Source organism: Lonchura striata, chromosome 4 (assembly GCF_046129695.1).
Source record: "Lonchura striata isolate bLonStr1 chromosome 4, bLonStr1.mat, whole genome shotgun sequence".
Lineage (NCBI taxonomy): Eukaryota > Metazoa > Chordata > Aves > Passeriformes > Estrildidae > Lonchura > Lonchura striata.
This window is the reverse complement of record NC_134606.1, coordinates 53,673,853-53,686,956: the sequence shown is the minus strand read 5'-3', so window position 1 is coordinate 53,686,956 and position 13,104 is coordinate 53,673,853. Positions and strand designations below refer to the sequence as shown.

Below are 13,104 nucleotides of genomic sequence, written 5' to 3'. Positions count from 1 at the left end.
CTCACCCCAAAACACCACATTTCCCTGACCAGAGAAACAACATGCCAGGTCTACTTCCTACCAAGAGGAACACTCATCTCTTCGCAAAACCATGTAAAATCAGATTAGTAAGCAGTCTACTGTTCTTTTCCTTTTCTGTTTCACCCAGGAAAGGAAAAATCCATCTATCTGAAAATTATGCCTAACCACATAATTTTTTCTTCCCCACATAAATGTTAGTGAATTGACTCCTGTTTATGCAAATTGAAGGTAAACATCAGATCCTTCATTATCTTGTGTTGGAAATTCATACTGTTTCTATGATAACATCTTGACTGATTTTCTCAGCTTTCTAGTGATTATTTCATGCCTGCAAAGAGGGGTCCTGGAGTCACCAGGAAATTTGTGAATTAATTCTTCACTGACTTCATTGTCATAATTTGAGATAAGCCATTGCTTTTTATAGTATCCTTTTCAGATTAGTCGTAATGTAGCATAGTATTCATGCCTTCTGTTTCAATCTGTTGGGTTTCTCTATGAAGAGTATTAAAAATAATTGCACATCTTGTTTCATTTTGCCTTTTTTCTTGTTGGACTTCCCTTCTAAAAACTGAACTTTGTTTGCACATTACCATCACTGGGAGAAAGATTTTCTCCATTAGAATGCAGTGTGGGATTCCAACTGCAGTAGCCAATATTTGCTCAATGTTCTCCAAAAGAAGTAGGAAGGCACATGTGCATATAGAAAGCCATCCTGTTCATCCAGATAAAAATGCAACTGGTGATAATTGCATGATGATTTTGAAGAGCTGACAATATTAATTATCATCACTGAACTACAGGAGAATCTCAGGATAGAGGTGTCACTGTGAAAATTCAAGCAAACATTGATTACTTCTCAATATTTTTAGAAACACCGTATCCATTTAGCAGAAAAAAACCCTACCAAACAACAAACTAAAAACAAAACAGAAAAGGGGAAATTAAGTTGGATCTGTCTTTCCAAAGCTGAATGTTTGGTCACTATGTTCTGCTTATATTTGGTATATGTTTTCTTCAGAAAATAAGAATACTCCTGGTTGCAGGCTCTCTAAGCAACCTTCCCTTCAGTAGTCACCTCAGTCCTGACCTGTGCTTCAGTTCATAGCTGTAGCTAACTGAAGTCCTAACATAACTCTTTCAGGAATCATCCAGGCTACCAATGCTTCAGGGAACACTGCTCTTCCCCCAAATTGTGTGTGCATTAATGTACAGGCACATAAATGGGAGGGGATGTGTTATTACTACGTAACCATGATCAATCCACAGATTATATGAATGCTTTTAAACTTAGCAATGCTGCTGCTTCCTGGATCACAAGGTCACCAGACCACAGTGAAGATTCCTGTCTAGCAATGTGCTTCATATCTGTTTTATCAGAGTTGAATTTGACTATGAGGGTTGCCTGAGAGGGAGATGATAAATATCTCAGAACACATACTTCTCATAATCCTCTTCTAAAAAATTTCTCCTCCACTCCCTCAGCATAATATTTCTTCTCCAAAGCTAGACAACAGTGACATAAATTAGATTGGAAAATGAATTGCTACCACTTGCCAAGTGATACAAGCTTTCAGCCTCAGCTCAGAGCTGGTCTCCACTAGCTTAGACACAGGCACCAGCAGTATGTAGCCATGCTGATAGCACAGATACTAACAGCTTAACAGAGCACTGGGACCTCTGTGTCCCCCTTGATTAACTCCTTGTTCTTCTAAAAGAACTACTGTCAGAGGGAGGAAACAAGCAAGCTCAAGTGTAACTACCACATTCTACTCATATATAATAAGTACAGTGAAACAATCAGTAGAAGTAACACATATTGCTAACAATTACACTCATAGATAATAATAGACACAGATACTTTTCCCTGGATAATTTAATAGACACTGCATCTTCCTGGATGTCTGGCTGATACTGGCTGTGGTAACAGCTTCCATACCTGCCACCAAGATTTGTTACACAGGATCACAGATTTAGAGGCATGGGGAGATAAGGGGAAAGAACTCAACCTGTCCTCTGTGAAGACACCTATAGCACTCTTTTCCCACAATACATGGTGATATTTGTCACTGTTAGCATTCTTCCCTTCACTTAATTATTCTCATCAAGTGCACCACTTGTGCACTTGTCCGCTGCTGTAAGAGGACAAATAGGTGCAAAATGCTATTATACTGGTTCCCAGTCCTACTCGAGTGCCCACCTTTTTCTTTGCCTTTCTCCCCCACAGCCTGCATGGAGTTGCAGGTGTTGGCACTGCATTTTCTTCCCTATTTACTCAGCATCATGCTGACACCTCAACCCACTAGGATCTGCTGCCAATTTACAAATGTGAGCTCCTAGTCACAGACTCCCAAGAGATAACTCGATGTTAATAAATAACTGATCATGTGTGATTCAATTTTTAATCTGTACCAGTCTTTGTTTCTATAGAACTGAGTTCAAAGTCCATATATATAATAGAAGATATATGTTGACCTTTTCTATTTTTACTATTTGCAAAAGTAAACTGCATTTACATATACTTTCAAAAACTCTTCCTATTGGGCAGTAACTTAATTTCATTCAGAATATGTCTAGAACTTGTTTTCCCCTAGTAAAATTATCCATCTTATTTTTTTTTTTGTTCTGACTCTCAAGAAGGTGATGTTTACCTAAATTAGGTAACATCAGGTCTTAATCCAGGATTGCTCCTAAATCCACAAATGCAGCAGATGCAGCCTGTATCCTAACTCTGCTTTTAGTGTAGGAGTTTTAAATTAAGAAGTGATGTGCTGCTAGGAGCATAATTCTCAGTTACTAAATTTTATTCTGACTGTAGCTGTGAGACTATGAGCAGATTGCTTGTACTCCTACATCAGTGAGGATTGCACAAACTGGAGGCAGGATGTTGTTCCCCTTAGCTTTGGCTGAGTCTGACAGAGGGAGTTGATGTTCTTAAAAGTAACGGTGTCAGTTTCAGGACCCAAATTTGACAAATTTTACCACTGCCATAGTATTTTGCTAGTGGATCTGTCTAACCTAGTGCTCACTGGACAGTCTTTAGCAAGCCTATCTCCTGTCTGTTTACAATTAATTAAAAGCCTGTAGAATTAATTAACAGCCACTATTCATAATGCTGGGCTGACTCTGGATGGGGTTCAAAATTCATAAATGTGTAATTTTTGGGACCAGACACCTCAAGTAAACACACACATATCCTTCTGATTGCAAAAGGAGTTGAAGAAAAGGTGGAAAAACTCAGAGATATTAACCCAATCTGGGGGACAGAAGGCAAGTTCGAATGGGTGAGGGAAAGAAACCTCTCAGGTAGTAACATTTCAGAATTTCATATTGGGGACTATACAATTGGACAAACACTCGAGAAACATTTCCTAAGATGCTGACACCAGCCTGTAGAAAATTCAGCAGAATTCTAGAGCTCTGTTCAATCAGATGTAGTATCTGAGCTCTGTGATGATTCTTCAGACCTTTTAAAGTCTGTTTATATTTAGAGCATCACTGTCTATACTTCATGAAATCTTATTAATAGACATTGTCTAGGACTTGAAATAAAAAAAATCTATGAAATTTCAAGAACACTCTTTGTCCTGACATTTAAGTTGTTACACAATCAGAATGTACTTTTCTTAATTTTAACACTTTGAAGACAACTAGGTCATTCAAAAGGTTGAAACCTGCTATCACTCCGAAACCTGCTATCACTCCTGCAAACAAACCTTACTCACAGGCATCACCATATCACTTACTTCACAGGATGGTCTACATGTAAAGACCTTTAATTTTCAGACCTTTTACACCACCCTCCCTCACTGCACATTAAGTTCATAGATAGGGCAAGTCAAGGTGGTTACAAGCACACAACCCCCAAACAAAAATAAAAATAACCTCAACCCAAACAAAAAAAATTGTTCATTCTAAAGAACCTTGTTTTGCACCATCTCCCAGAGAAGGTGCCTTCAGACTACTCGATCTCATAATTTTGTTGAGATTCGAGATGCTACCTACGTGCTGCTGGAAAAATTGACAATATTCTGTCAAAGCCACCTAACATCTGGCCCATATTATCAGATATTGTGCTTTCTACAGAGCTTTAAGTCCAGGCTTTAGCACACTTCAGAGCAAGTAAAACTCACAATGTTCAAGTTAAAGACTTGCAACAAAATGACACTGTGTATGTCAGCCTAGACATCAGAGTCAGTGGTGGCATTTACAGCTCTTTAAGATAGGAAGGCAATTCTTTTTCTCTCACCAACACTCGGAGGCACAGCTGAACAAAAGCAGTTACAAAATAATTCACTGTAATGGGAACTTTGCAGTTTGTAGATTACTCAGTGTAACTTCCTGGTACCATTTACTCCAGGCGACCTTAAACTTATTTGAAGTTGGCTGGGGGAGAAGACAGACCTTTAGGAGGAAGGTCCTAGGAAAAGAAAGACTTGACTTTTAGAGGACTATTGTGATTCCTGAGCTGCAGACTCCACAGAAGTGAGGTGATCTGAGGAGGGAAAAAATTCTAATATAGGCAGATCCAAAGGTATACATGTAGAAATATTTAATTCAAATGCTCCTGACAGGACAGGCAACCAGCTTCTGAGAAAACCTTGGCTTCCAAAGAAGTTCAGGGATCACTGCCTTTAACTAATGGAACAGAAGTTCCCACCACGTAGTCGTGGGAAAGAAAAATTTGTACCATTGGGTGAATAGACAGGGGAATACTGAGCACGAGGTTATTATCTCCACACGTGATGTTAACAAGGGCCTTCCTGGAACCCACTGTGCAGCACAGGAGGCTGGCAAGGATGGTGGTGAAGGCTCAGAGAAGAGCAGCCCAGACATTTCTCCTGGGGAGTATCTGCATTCCAGGCAGAGACCAAGAGAGTCAGGTCTATTTATCTCATCAGAGACAGTGTTAAGTGGCTATTTAATTACTGCCCTTAAATACTTGAGCAGAGAGATGATCTGAAACTAGATAGCTATTTAATCTGACAGGCAAAACATTACAAGATCTAGTAGCTGGAAGATGAAGTCAGAAGAGTTCAAAGGGGAAAAGAGATGCAAACGTTTAACAAAGCGATTAAAAACTGGAGCCAATTATCCAGGAATGTAGTCAATTCCCAACGCTGGAAGTCATTTAATCAAGACTGTTTGAAGAGGCTGGTGGGCCAGACTTTGGAATCACTGGGGAATAGTCTCTGTTTTATATTATTGAATAGGTTAGGCTATGGGATCATAATAACGTTTTATGACTAAAAAACCCACCACTAGCATTGTTATCTTCCTTGCCACAAAAAGGATGAAGGAATAAAGCATTAATGAAGCCAAGGCCTGTATGGAGCGCAGAACATAAGCTGAATGTGGACAACAGAAACCACAGACCAGGGGCTGACATCATCAGTAGTTCTGTCATCAACTACAGCAAGAGAAAGAAAAGGCCGGCCGTGAGGGACTCGTGCCCAGCCTCAACACCCTGAGCCAGGCAAGGGACATCACCTGGCCAACCCTCACGCCTTGATGCTCCTTGACCGTGACATCCCAGCTCGAAACCCTCACGGACCCTCCCACTCTCGGCCGGGAGCCGCCACACCACGGTTTGGGGAGCCCCGGGCTCCACAATCACCCAGGGGTACCCCAGCTCACCCTCACTGCTGCGCCCGCCCGGCTTCGGCCCGGGGCACGCCCCTTGGCCACGATGTACACTCCGGGTGGCGAAAGACGGCGGCTGGCGTTACCCCCGTGGCGGCGGCCGCCTCCGGAGCGTCTTCCGCGCTGCGACATCGCGGCCGCGGGCACGTTGCCGTGGCGACCGCGCCGCGCATCCCCCCGGCCCGTCCCGGCGGTGGGGGGCATCTCATCATTATTCCCTCCACCTTTTTTATTTCTTTTCTTAAGTTTTCCGCACTCCCGGACAACGCCTGAGCCGAAGTCGGTAAGAACGAGCAGAGGATGAGAGAGGCGCCCTCGGGGCCAGCCCGGCCGCTCCCACTGGCCGGTGTCCGCCGGCGCGGAGTGGGGCACGGCTCGGACCCCGCGCCGGGCACGGCCGGCAGGGCGGGGCACACCCGCCTCGCCCGGCACCTGCGCGCACACCCACCCCGTGCTCTGCCCGCCGAACGCCCTCGCTGGTACGTGTGCGTGCCCTGGAGGTGCTCAGCAGCCGCCCCGCTCCCCCCGCCCCTTACCTCCGCGGCGGCGTCGGGGGAGCCGTGCGCACACCGCCGCTGCGGGCAGGGATGACCTTGCGGAGAAATTCATCATCCGGGCAGGAAAACAAGCCGTTCCTCGGGGTGTGCGGCGGCGGGAGGGAGCAGGGCTCCGCTTGGGCAGCCGTTCCCGCCGCGGGGACAGGACGGAGGCGATCCGTGTCACCACCGACGAGACGGCGGGAGGCGCGGTCGGCACGGCCGGGCTCCGCCGCCGCCCGCGTAGCTGCGCCTCCGGCCGCTGCCAGCTGCGGTTCCCGGCCGGCTCGGGAGGCGGGGAGCGCCAGGGCTGCGGCGCCGGGTCGGGCTCCCCCTGCGGCCGCAGCAGAGCGGGGCAGCTCCCGGGCTCCGCCAGCGGGGAGGGACCGCAGCAGCCCCGGCGCGCTTGGCTCCACCCTCCCAAACGCGCTGGGCGCAGACACGTACCTGCTGCCAGGGAGACATTTCCCGCTGACGCCCGCCGCACCCCGCGCCTCTCCTGGCTCTTACAGCGCGGGAGCTGGCGGCTCCTGGCCTCCATCAGGCGCATAGGGCCGAGCAGGGGTCCCTGGGCAGCCGTGCCAGAGCCCCAGGCGCGCTCTGTATTGCCACCTCTGCCAGCCGGCTTCTCTCCAGCTCCTAACCTAAAACTGGGCGCTGAGCTGCTTCACAGTAGAAGAGCTAGAGCCTTGCACCTCAAATCCATCCACCTGTGCTAACCATGCATGTGTTCGCGGAAGAAGCGTTCAGCCAGAGAGGCACCCCTCCTGACACCTGTGCTTGCGGGGTGGTACAGGTTTGCGCGGGGAATTGCAGCGGATGCAAATGAGGATCAGCGCGTGGGGAAAAAAAAAAAAAAAAAAAAAAAAAAAAAAAAAAAAAAAAAAAAAAGTAGTGTCAAGCGAAAAGCAGCAAAAGCAGCAAAAGAGCTTTTGGTTTGGAATTCTTAATTATCCGGAAATCTTTGATCTAATTTCGGTGTATTCCCACCACAGTGAAATTTTATCTCTCTCTGCTGCAATCACAGGAAATGGTTCTGCAGTGCCCAGAGACTCAAGTACAGGTTTTCAACCGGGAAGGTTTTAACTCTTTTGCAATCCTTTTGGGATGAACAGAAGCAGAATTAAAAACAAACAAAAAAACAAACAACCCCCCCCCCCAAAAAAAAAAAAAAACACCAAAAACAACAAACCAACAAAAAACCCCCCCAAACCACCAAAAGAAACAAAACTAGGACAAGCTGAGAGGAGAACTCTGTTGCAATATAGAAAAAAAAAAAAAAAAAAAAAAAAAACAGGGTATCTAAAAAATAATTTTTATCCCTAAACATTTTAGGCATCAGTGAATCATATTCCCTTGATCCTTGTGAATGGACCCGTATTTTATTTACTGCTTTAACAAACACCCTCCACCTCAGTTATTGATCCTAAATCTCCTTGACTCAAGACTTCTATTTCCTACCATAGCAAATGTAATTTCTTCCCCAACAACAGCCACTGAGATCAGCTCATATTTGTGTAGCAGCCATTCCTGAATGTAGCTTTCTGACAGTTATTTAAGCATGAAAAATTTAAGATACATTTTCAATGTTCATCTACAATAACTACTTTTTCTCATATGTCAAAGCCAATCCAGCAGTACTCTTAAGAGCATGAATAACCCAAGCATCCATCATTGGAAGGAGATTGGAGAGAGCATCACATTTTATCAGGGAAAGATTTACAGCACTAGCACATCCAAGGCTTCCCAGTAGCTCTTCTTTACTTTGTTCTCTTCACAATCTTGCCACTTTTTTTGGTGCTCTGGAGGGCTGAACAAAGCCTGGACCTCTCCTTGCCCATGTCTGAATCAGGAATACAAAGTCAGCTTGGCAAACTGAGTCAGTGTTTAACTCCTTCATTATTCTGCTAAATGACCTATTTTTAAAGAAACATTGCCAAACTTCCTAAAATTAATCCTTCTGCCATTAACATTACTACAGGGGAGCTTCCCTTTTTTTGAAAAAGAAGGAAAAAGGCTGGATGATGCAATTTCCTTTTGTCAGCAATTACACTTTTATGAGGAGATAGCTGTCAGCACTTAGAGGCCTTGCAGCTGCAAGGACTTTGTGGGACCTCACAGGCTACCCAGCAAGGGACAATTACAATTAGTGGTGTTTCCATAAGCCTTCCTAAACATGAGACTGCTTATCTGGATTCTTGTGAGACCTTTCTGTTGACAATCCAGCCTTGAAAGTCCCAGCAAGAATAGCTAGATACATTCAGCTAGAAAGACTAGGAAGCTTTTCTATGGGCTATTGTGTCAAAACCCTTACGGTGGGTGAGGCACTCAGCCCCAGAACCTGTGGAAAATTGGCATTTTGAGTCAAAAAAGAGAGAAACCAGGAGCCTTTTTTGCTCCAAGTCCCTGCATGCTCATGCACCTCATAACTAGTGTCTGCATGCTTTCCTGCTGAGTTCAGATAAACCTTTCTTCTGTCTGTACAGCATTGCTGAGAATCCCCATTCTGCTCTCAAGCAGTCATATCTGAGCGCTGGGTCTACTATTACTGTGTCTGATGGACAAGGAATTCCAAGAGAATAGAAGACAGTAATATGACTGAAATACTGCTCCGCTGATAATTTCTTTCCCATGCCTAGTAAAGTGTGGATGCTTTAGCCTCCAGATGCAGTGATAATCTGGGAAGCTGAGAAGAGGTATTAAAAAGAAGCTAGTTGAGATGATGCACTTTTGGCATAGCCTCTTTGCTTATGAATTCTTCTCACATACCTGTTTTTGCCCCTTTACTCTTCCCTGAACCAGAGTCTACCATGTAATTGCTTCATTTGGTACATTAGGAAATATTGGTTTTAAAGACCTCTAAAGGATTTTCTAAACCCTGTTATGAGCTCTCAGATCTGCTAGCCACTGTTCCAATCGTCAAGACAAGTAATCACATCTCAACAAATCAATGTGTTACCATATCAATGCAAACTAAAGATTTAGATAATTCTGTTTTATTTATCTGAATGTTTTACTCCCTTAATCACCTGTGAGTCATGGTTTATTTGGTACTACTTATCCATGCTTTTTTCTACTTCAATCTCCAGCTATATGCATTTGATTTATTTTGACTTTTTGTAGGTCTCAATGCAGAAAGTATTCATACTGAGGGTAGCACGTAGATGGTTGCTTAGCTTTAGGCACTGTACTTAGAACTCTAAACAAAGTCACCATGCTTAAAATTGTGTACATAGGTCTCAGTAATATTGAGAATAATAAAGAATTCAACCTCTTTAACTTGCTAGCATGTCTGGGGTGAAAGCATAAATGTAATTGCAGGGGGTTTATCTTTTGATATGTGTTAGACCAGAGCTCAGGGCAACAGGACCCTGGGTTTTTAGGAGCTGTCACAGTCCAATTAGACATCAGAATGACAGCCACACTTCTGCAGTGCCCTTGACTCTTGTAGTGTATTTTAAAATCTCATCTTCAAACTGTATCACTGTCTGGCCAAAAGACAGTGTAGCTGCAAAAAATATATGTGATTTATCAAAATGAGTAGTGGTATAATATGTTGAGAAGATGTGCAGTTGGCCTGAACTAGTGTGCCTTCATTTACTTCAGTAGTGCTAGACATATTTACATTGCATTGGTGTGGATTTGGCCTATTTTATTGCATTGCTTCTATCATATTTATTAGCATATTTTGATGACATTAATAACAAATTTAAATTGTGTGATGTCACACACACGCACTCACACTAAGATTAAAAGAGCAAAAGGAAGAAACTTTTATTTCTGACCTCGTAATATATAGAATTCTACAAGTGACAGTGGATTGGAGGTTAAAATTGTTAACCTCTCCCAACACACTGCTTAAACTAATAGTTCATCAATTCTCTCTTCTCACAAAGAAGAATGCAATACAATCATTATTTACATGAACAGTGCATGAGAACTCTAGTAGAAATAGGTAAACATCAGAAGGTATAGAAAACTTCTAAAAGAACTTTAAAACTTTTAAAATAACAGGGTGACAGTGTGGAAGCCTTTTTTTTTTAATGCAACATCTTTCATATTTTCTTTAGGAAAAGGAGTTAAGAATACTTCAGAAAGTAAATAGAAACATAACATTTCCCCATCAAAACTTCAGTTCAAGATTGAGCTGAAAAAGACAATGAAGAGCAAATTTTTGAATACAGTCATTTAACATTTATGCTTTCATGGAGGCACTTATAACTTTACTTTCCATTAGTGTGAAAAACAAGTTGAATGGCTAGATGAATATGTTTATTTGGGACCAGAAGCTGAGCCAGAAAAGTGCAGGTCCTCTGATAGCTGCAGCTGACAGCTGTATCATTAGAGACAAATGTATCAAGAAAGAAAACCCTACCACACACAAGGTGATGAGGTGAATGTGTTTTGTGATCATGCACTTTCTGTCTGACCAGCAGAACAAAGTAAATACTCATTCCAGGTATTATACAGCATCTCCCTCTACCTCTCATACACCTAATGGGCTGTACCAGGCACTTCACAAATGGATGCACTGTTTGGCCACAGTAATAACTCTCCTGGATCATTAGACTGAGGCTGATAGTACAGTTTATAGCTAAAAATAATGGGTTCTGTTGGTCATATTTAAGAATGTTTCCTTTAAACATTTTGGTCTTTTTAAAAATAATAATAAAAGGGATATAAAGAAAACTGCATTGAACAAATAGTATGCCATTGTGAGGGAACACAATATTTGGGATATTTTTCACAGTGGTCCTAAAACCCTATGCATCCATGAGCTAACTGGTGTACCTCTGGCACTTATGTCAAATTTCAGTTAAAAATATGTATGCATGTGAATTTCTACAGCATTGTGAAAATGTTTTTGAATCCCACCAATGCACCGCTTGACAGCTTTTGCCTCTGTCTGAGCTGTGAAGGTCCTCATGGGGAACTTCACCACCCCAGCATATACAGGAGGGACAGCACAGTCAGACATAGGCAATCCTGGAGGTCCTTGAAGTATGTCAGCTTCTTCATCCAAGTGACAGAGGAGCAGAGGAGAGGTGCTCACTGCGCCTCCTACTCACCAACAGGGAGAGGCACGCTGAGGATGTGATGGTCAAAGGCAGCAGTGACAGTGAGATGGTGGAGTCTGGGGTCCTGAAAGGAGGTAGGAGGGTAAAAAGTAAGTTCACAACCCTGTTGTTAGGATAGCAGATTTTGGCTTTTCCAAAGGGTAGAGTCCCATGGAATAAAGCCCTAGAGGAAAGAGCAGCCCAAGAAAGCTGGTTAATATTCAAGCATGACCTCCTCCAAGCTCACGAGCAATCTATCCCAATGAGGAGGAAGCCAGGCAAAATTTCTGCATGAATGAACAAAGAGCTCTCAGACAATCTCAGAGACAAAAAGGAAGCATACAAGGAGATGAAGTAAAGACAGGTAATCTGAGAGGAATATGTCCTGGGTTGTAAAATAAGCTTGTATTCTATTTGCCATCTGTTGAAGGCAAACCTGTTGGGCAGGTTTTGTTATCTCTCTCAAAGACAATGTTTTGCCCCATAGAGGCAATGGTTTGTTTATACACTATTGACTGACTCACTGCCAGGCTGGTAAATGTAACACCGTGAGGGGTCCCACCCAGAGGGGGAAGCCAAGCACTCTATTATTGTATAAAGGGGTAGCTGTTTGGGGAGAGAGGCAGCTGGCTCTCTCTCTTCGCGGGATTCCGAGGGAAGCAGCGCTCTTCGGCGGCACTCGCAGCGAAGCAGCCGGAGCGCGCTGAGGCGACGGCGGCGGAGCTCGGAGGCAACCCCGGCGCAGAGGAAGACCGGCCCCACTGCCACCAGATCTTCAGAGGAAAACTATACCCTTTTAAAGATCACCACTGCAGCTGCAATTCATCAACTACTGCAAGGGGAGCAATTGTCCCAGCAGGACTGCTACTGGCACCCCGAATTCTCAGGTTCTGGACTTTTTTCACTGGTTTTGTTTGTACCGATTGCATTTGCCTTTTTAAATTGTTGTCTAGTTTTCTCCTAGTAAAGAATTGTTGCTCCCATTCCCATATCTTTGCCTGAGAGCCTTTTGATTTAAAACTCCTAGTAATTCAGAGGGAGGGGGTTTACCTTCTCCATTGCACAGGAGGCTTTAGCCCTCCTTCGCAGATTCCTGTCTCGAACCTAGACAGATTTTGGCGCATCAACGTGGGGCTCGAGGGCATTGAGAGGGAAAAAGGATTAACAGTTCTTAAGTAATTTGGTTTTTTGTTGCGTGTAAAAACATCTTCAGCATCACCATGTGGTCTAGTTTACCTTGGTTTGGGTGGCATGTGATCGTAGCTATACTTTTCCCATTTGCAGACCCTTATCTAAAAATGGGTCCTATAACTAAGGCTACGGTGTGTGTTGTCAAGTTTGGCTTCTGGGTTAATTGGGTGAGGAATTCATGGATCTTTAATTTCCTCTGGAAGGCAGGTACATGGATTCATAGCTATCACACACTAACTGTATGTTTTTGGGGTTACTTTAATAACGGTACATACTGCGAGGAAATAGCACCTGGGGAAACTTTCTCCCAACCTTTTAACCATCTTTTTGGGTCTGCTCCACCAGTTCTCAAAGGGTTAAGATCCTTTCTAAGTGCTAATGATACCATACAATGGGTGATGTTGCTGATAGTCCTGTTATATTTAGCATTCAGAGATAAGGGAAGATTAACCTGGATAACTACCCTCACACCTACACCACAGACTCGAGATGCTGCTGCTCCAGAGCCTGACCCTGCCCCACAGCCCACCTCAGAAATGAACCGCCCAGATTGGGTGAGGGTTCTGGTTAAGGAGATACGAGAGATGCTGAAGGAGTGCATTTCCCCAGCTGGTGAGAAACCGGCCCTTTGCCTTGAGGAGGGACAGTCTAATAGTACA

The 13,104-nt window shown here is 43.8% G+C and overlaps 1 protein-coding gene across 3 annotated transcripts in view; it reads right to left on the bottom strand.

The window, feature by feature from the left end:
- The window catches only part of GPRIN3 (GPRIN family member 3), a 44,977-nt gene extending 38,493 nt beyond the window's left edge, over positions 1-6,484 (bottom strand). For all 3 annotated transcript variants that reach the window (XM_031504699.2, XM_077782970.1, XM_021550338.3), the window contains exon 1: positions 6,198-6,484. The gene's annotated coding sequence lies outside the window, so the exon portion shown is untranslated. The remainder of the gene's footprint in view (positions 1-6,197) is intronic.
- Positions 6,485-13,104: the final 6,620 nt, after the last annotated feature.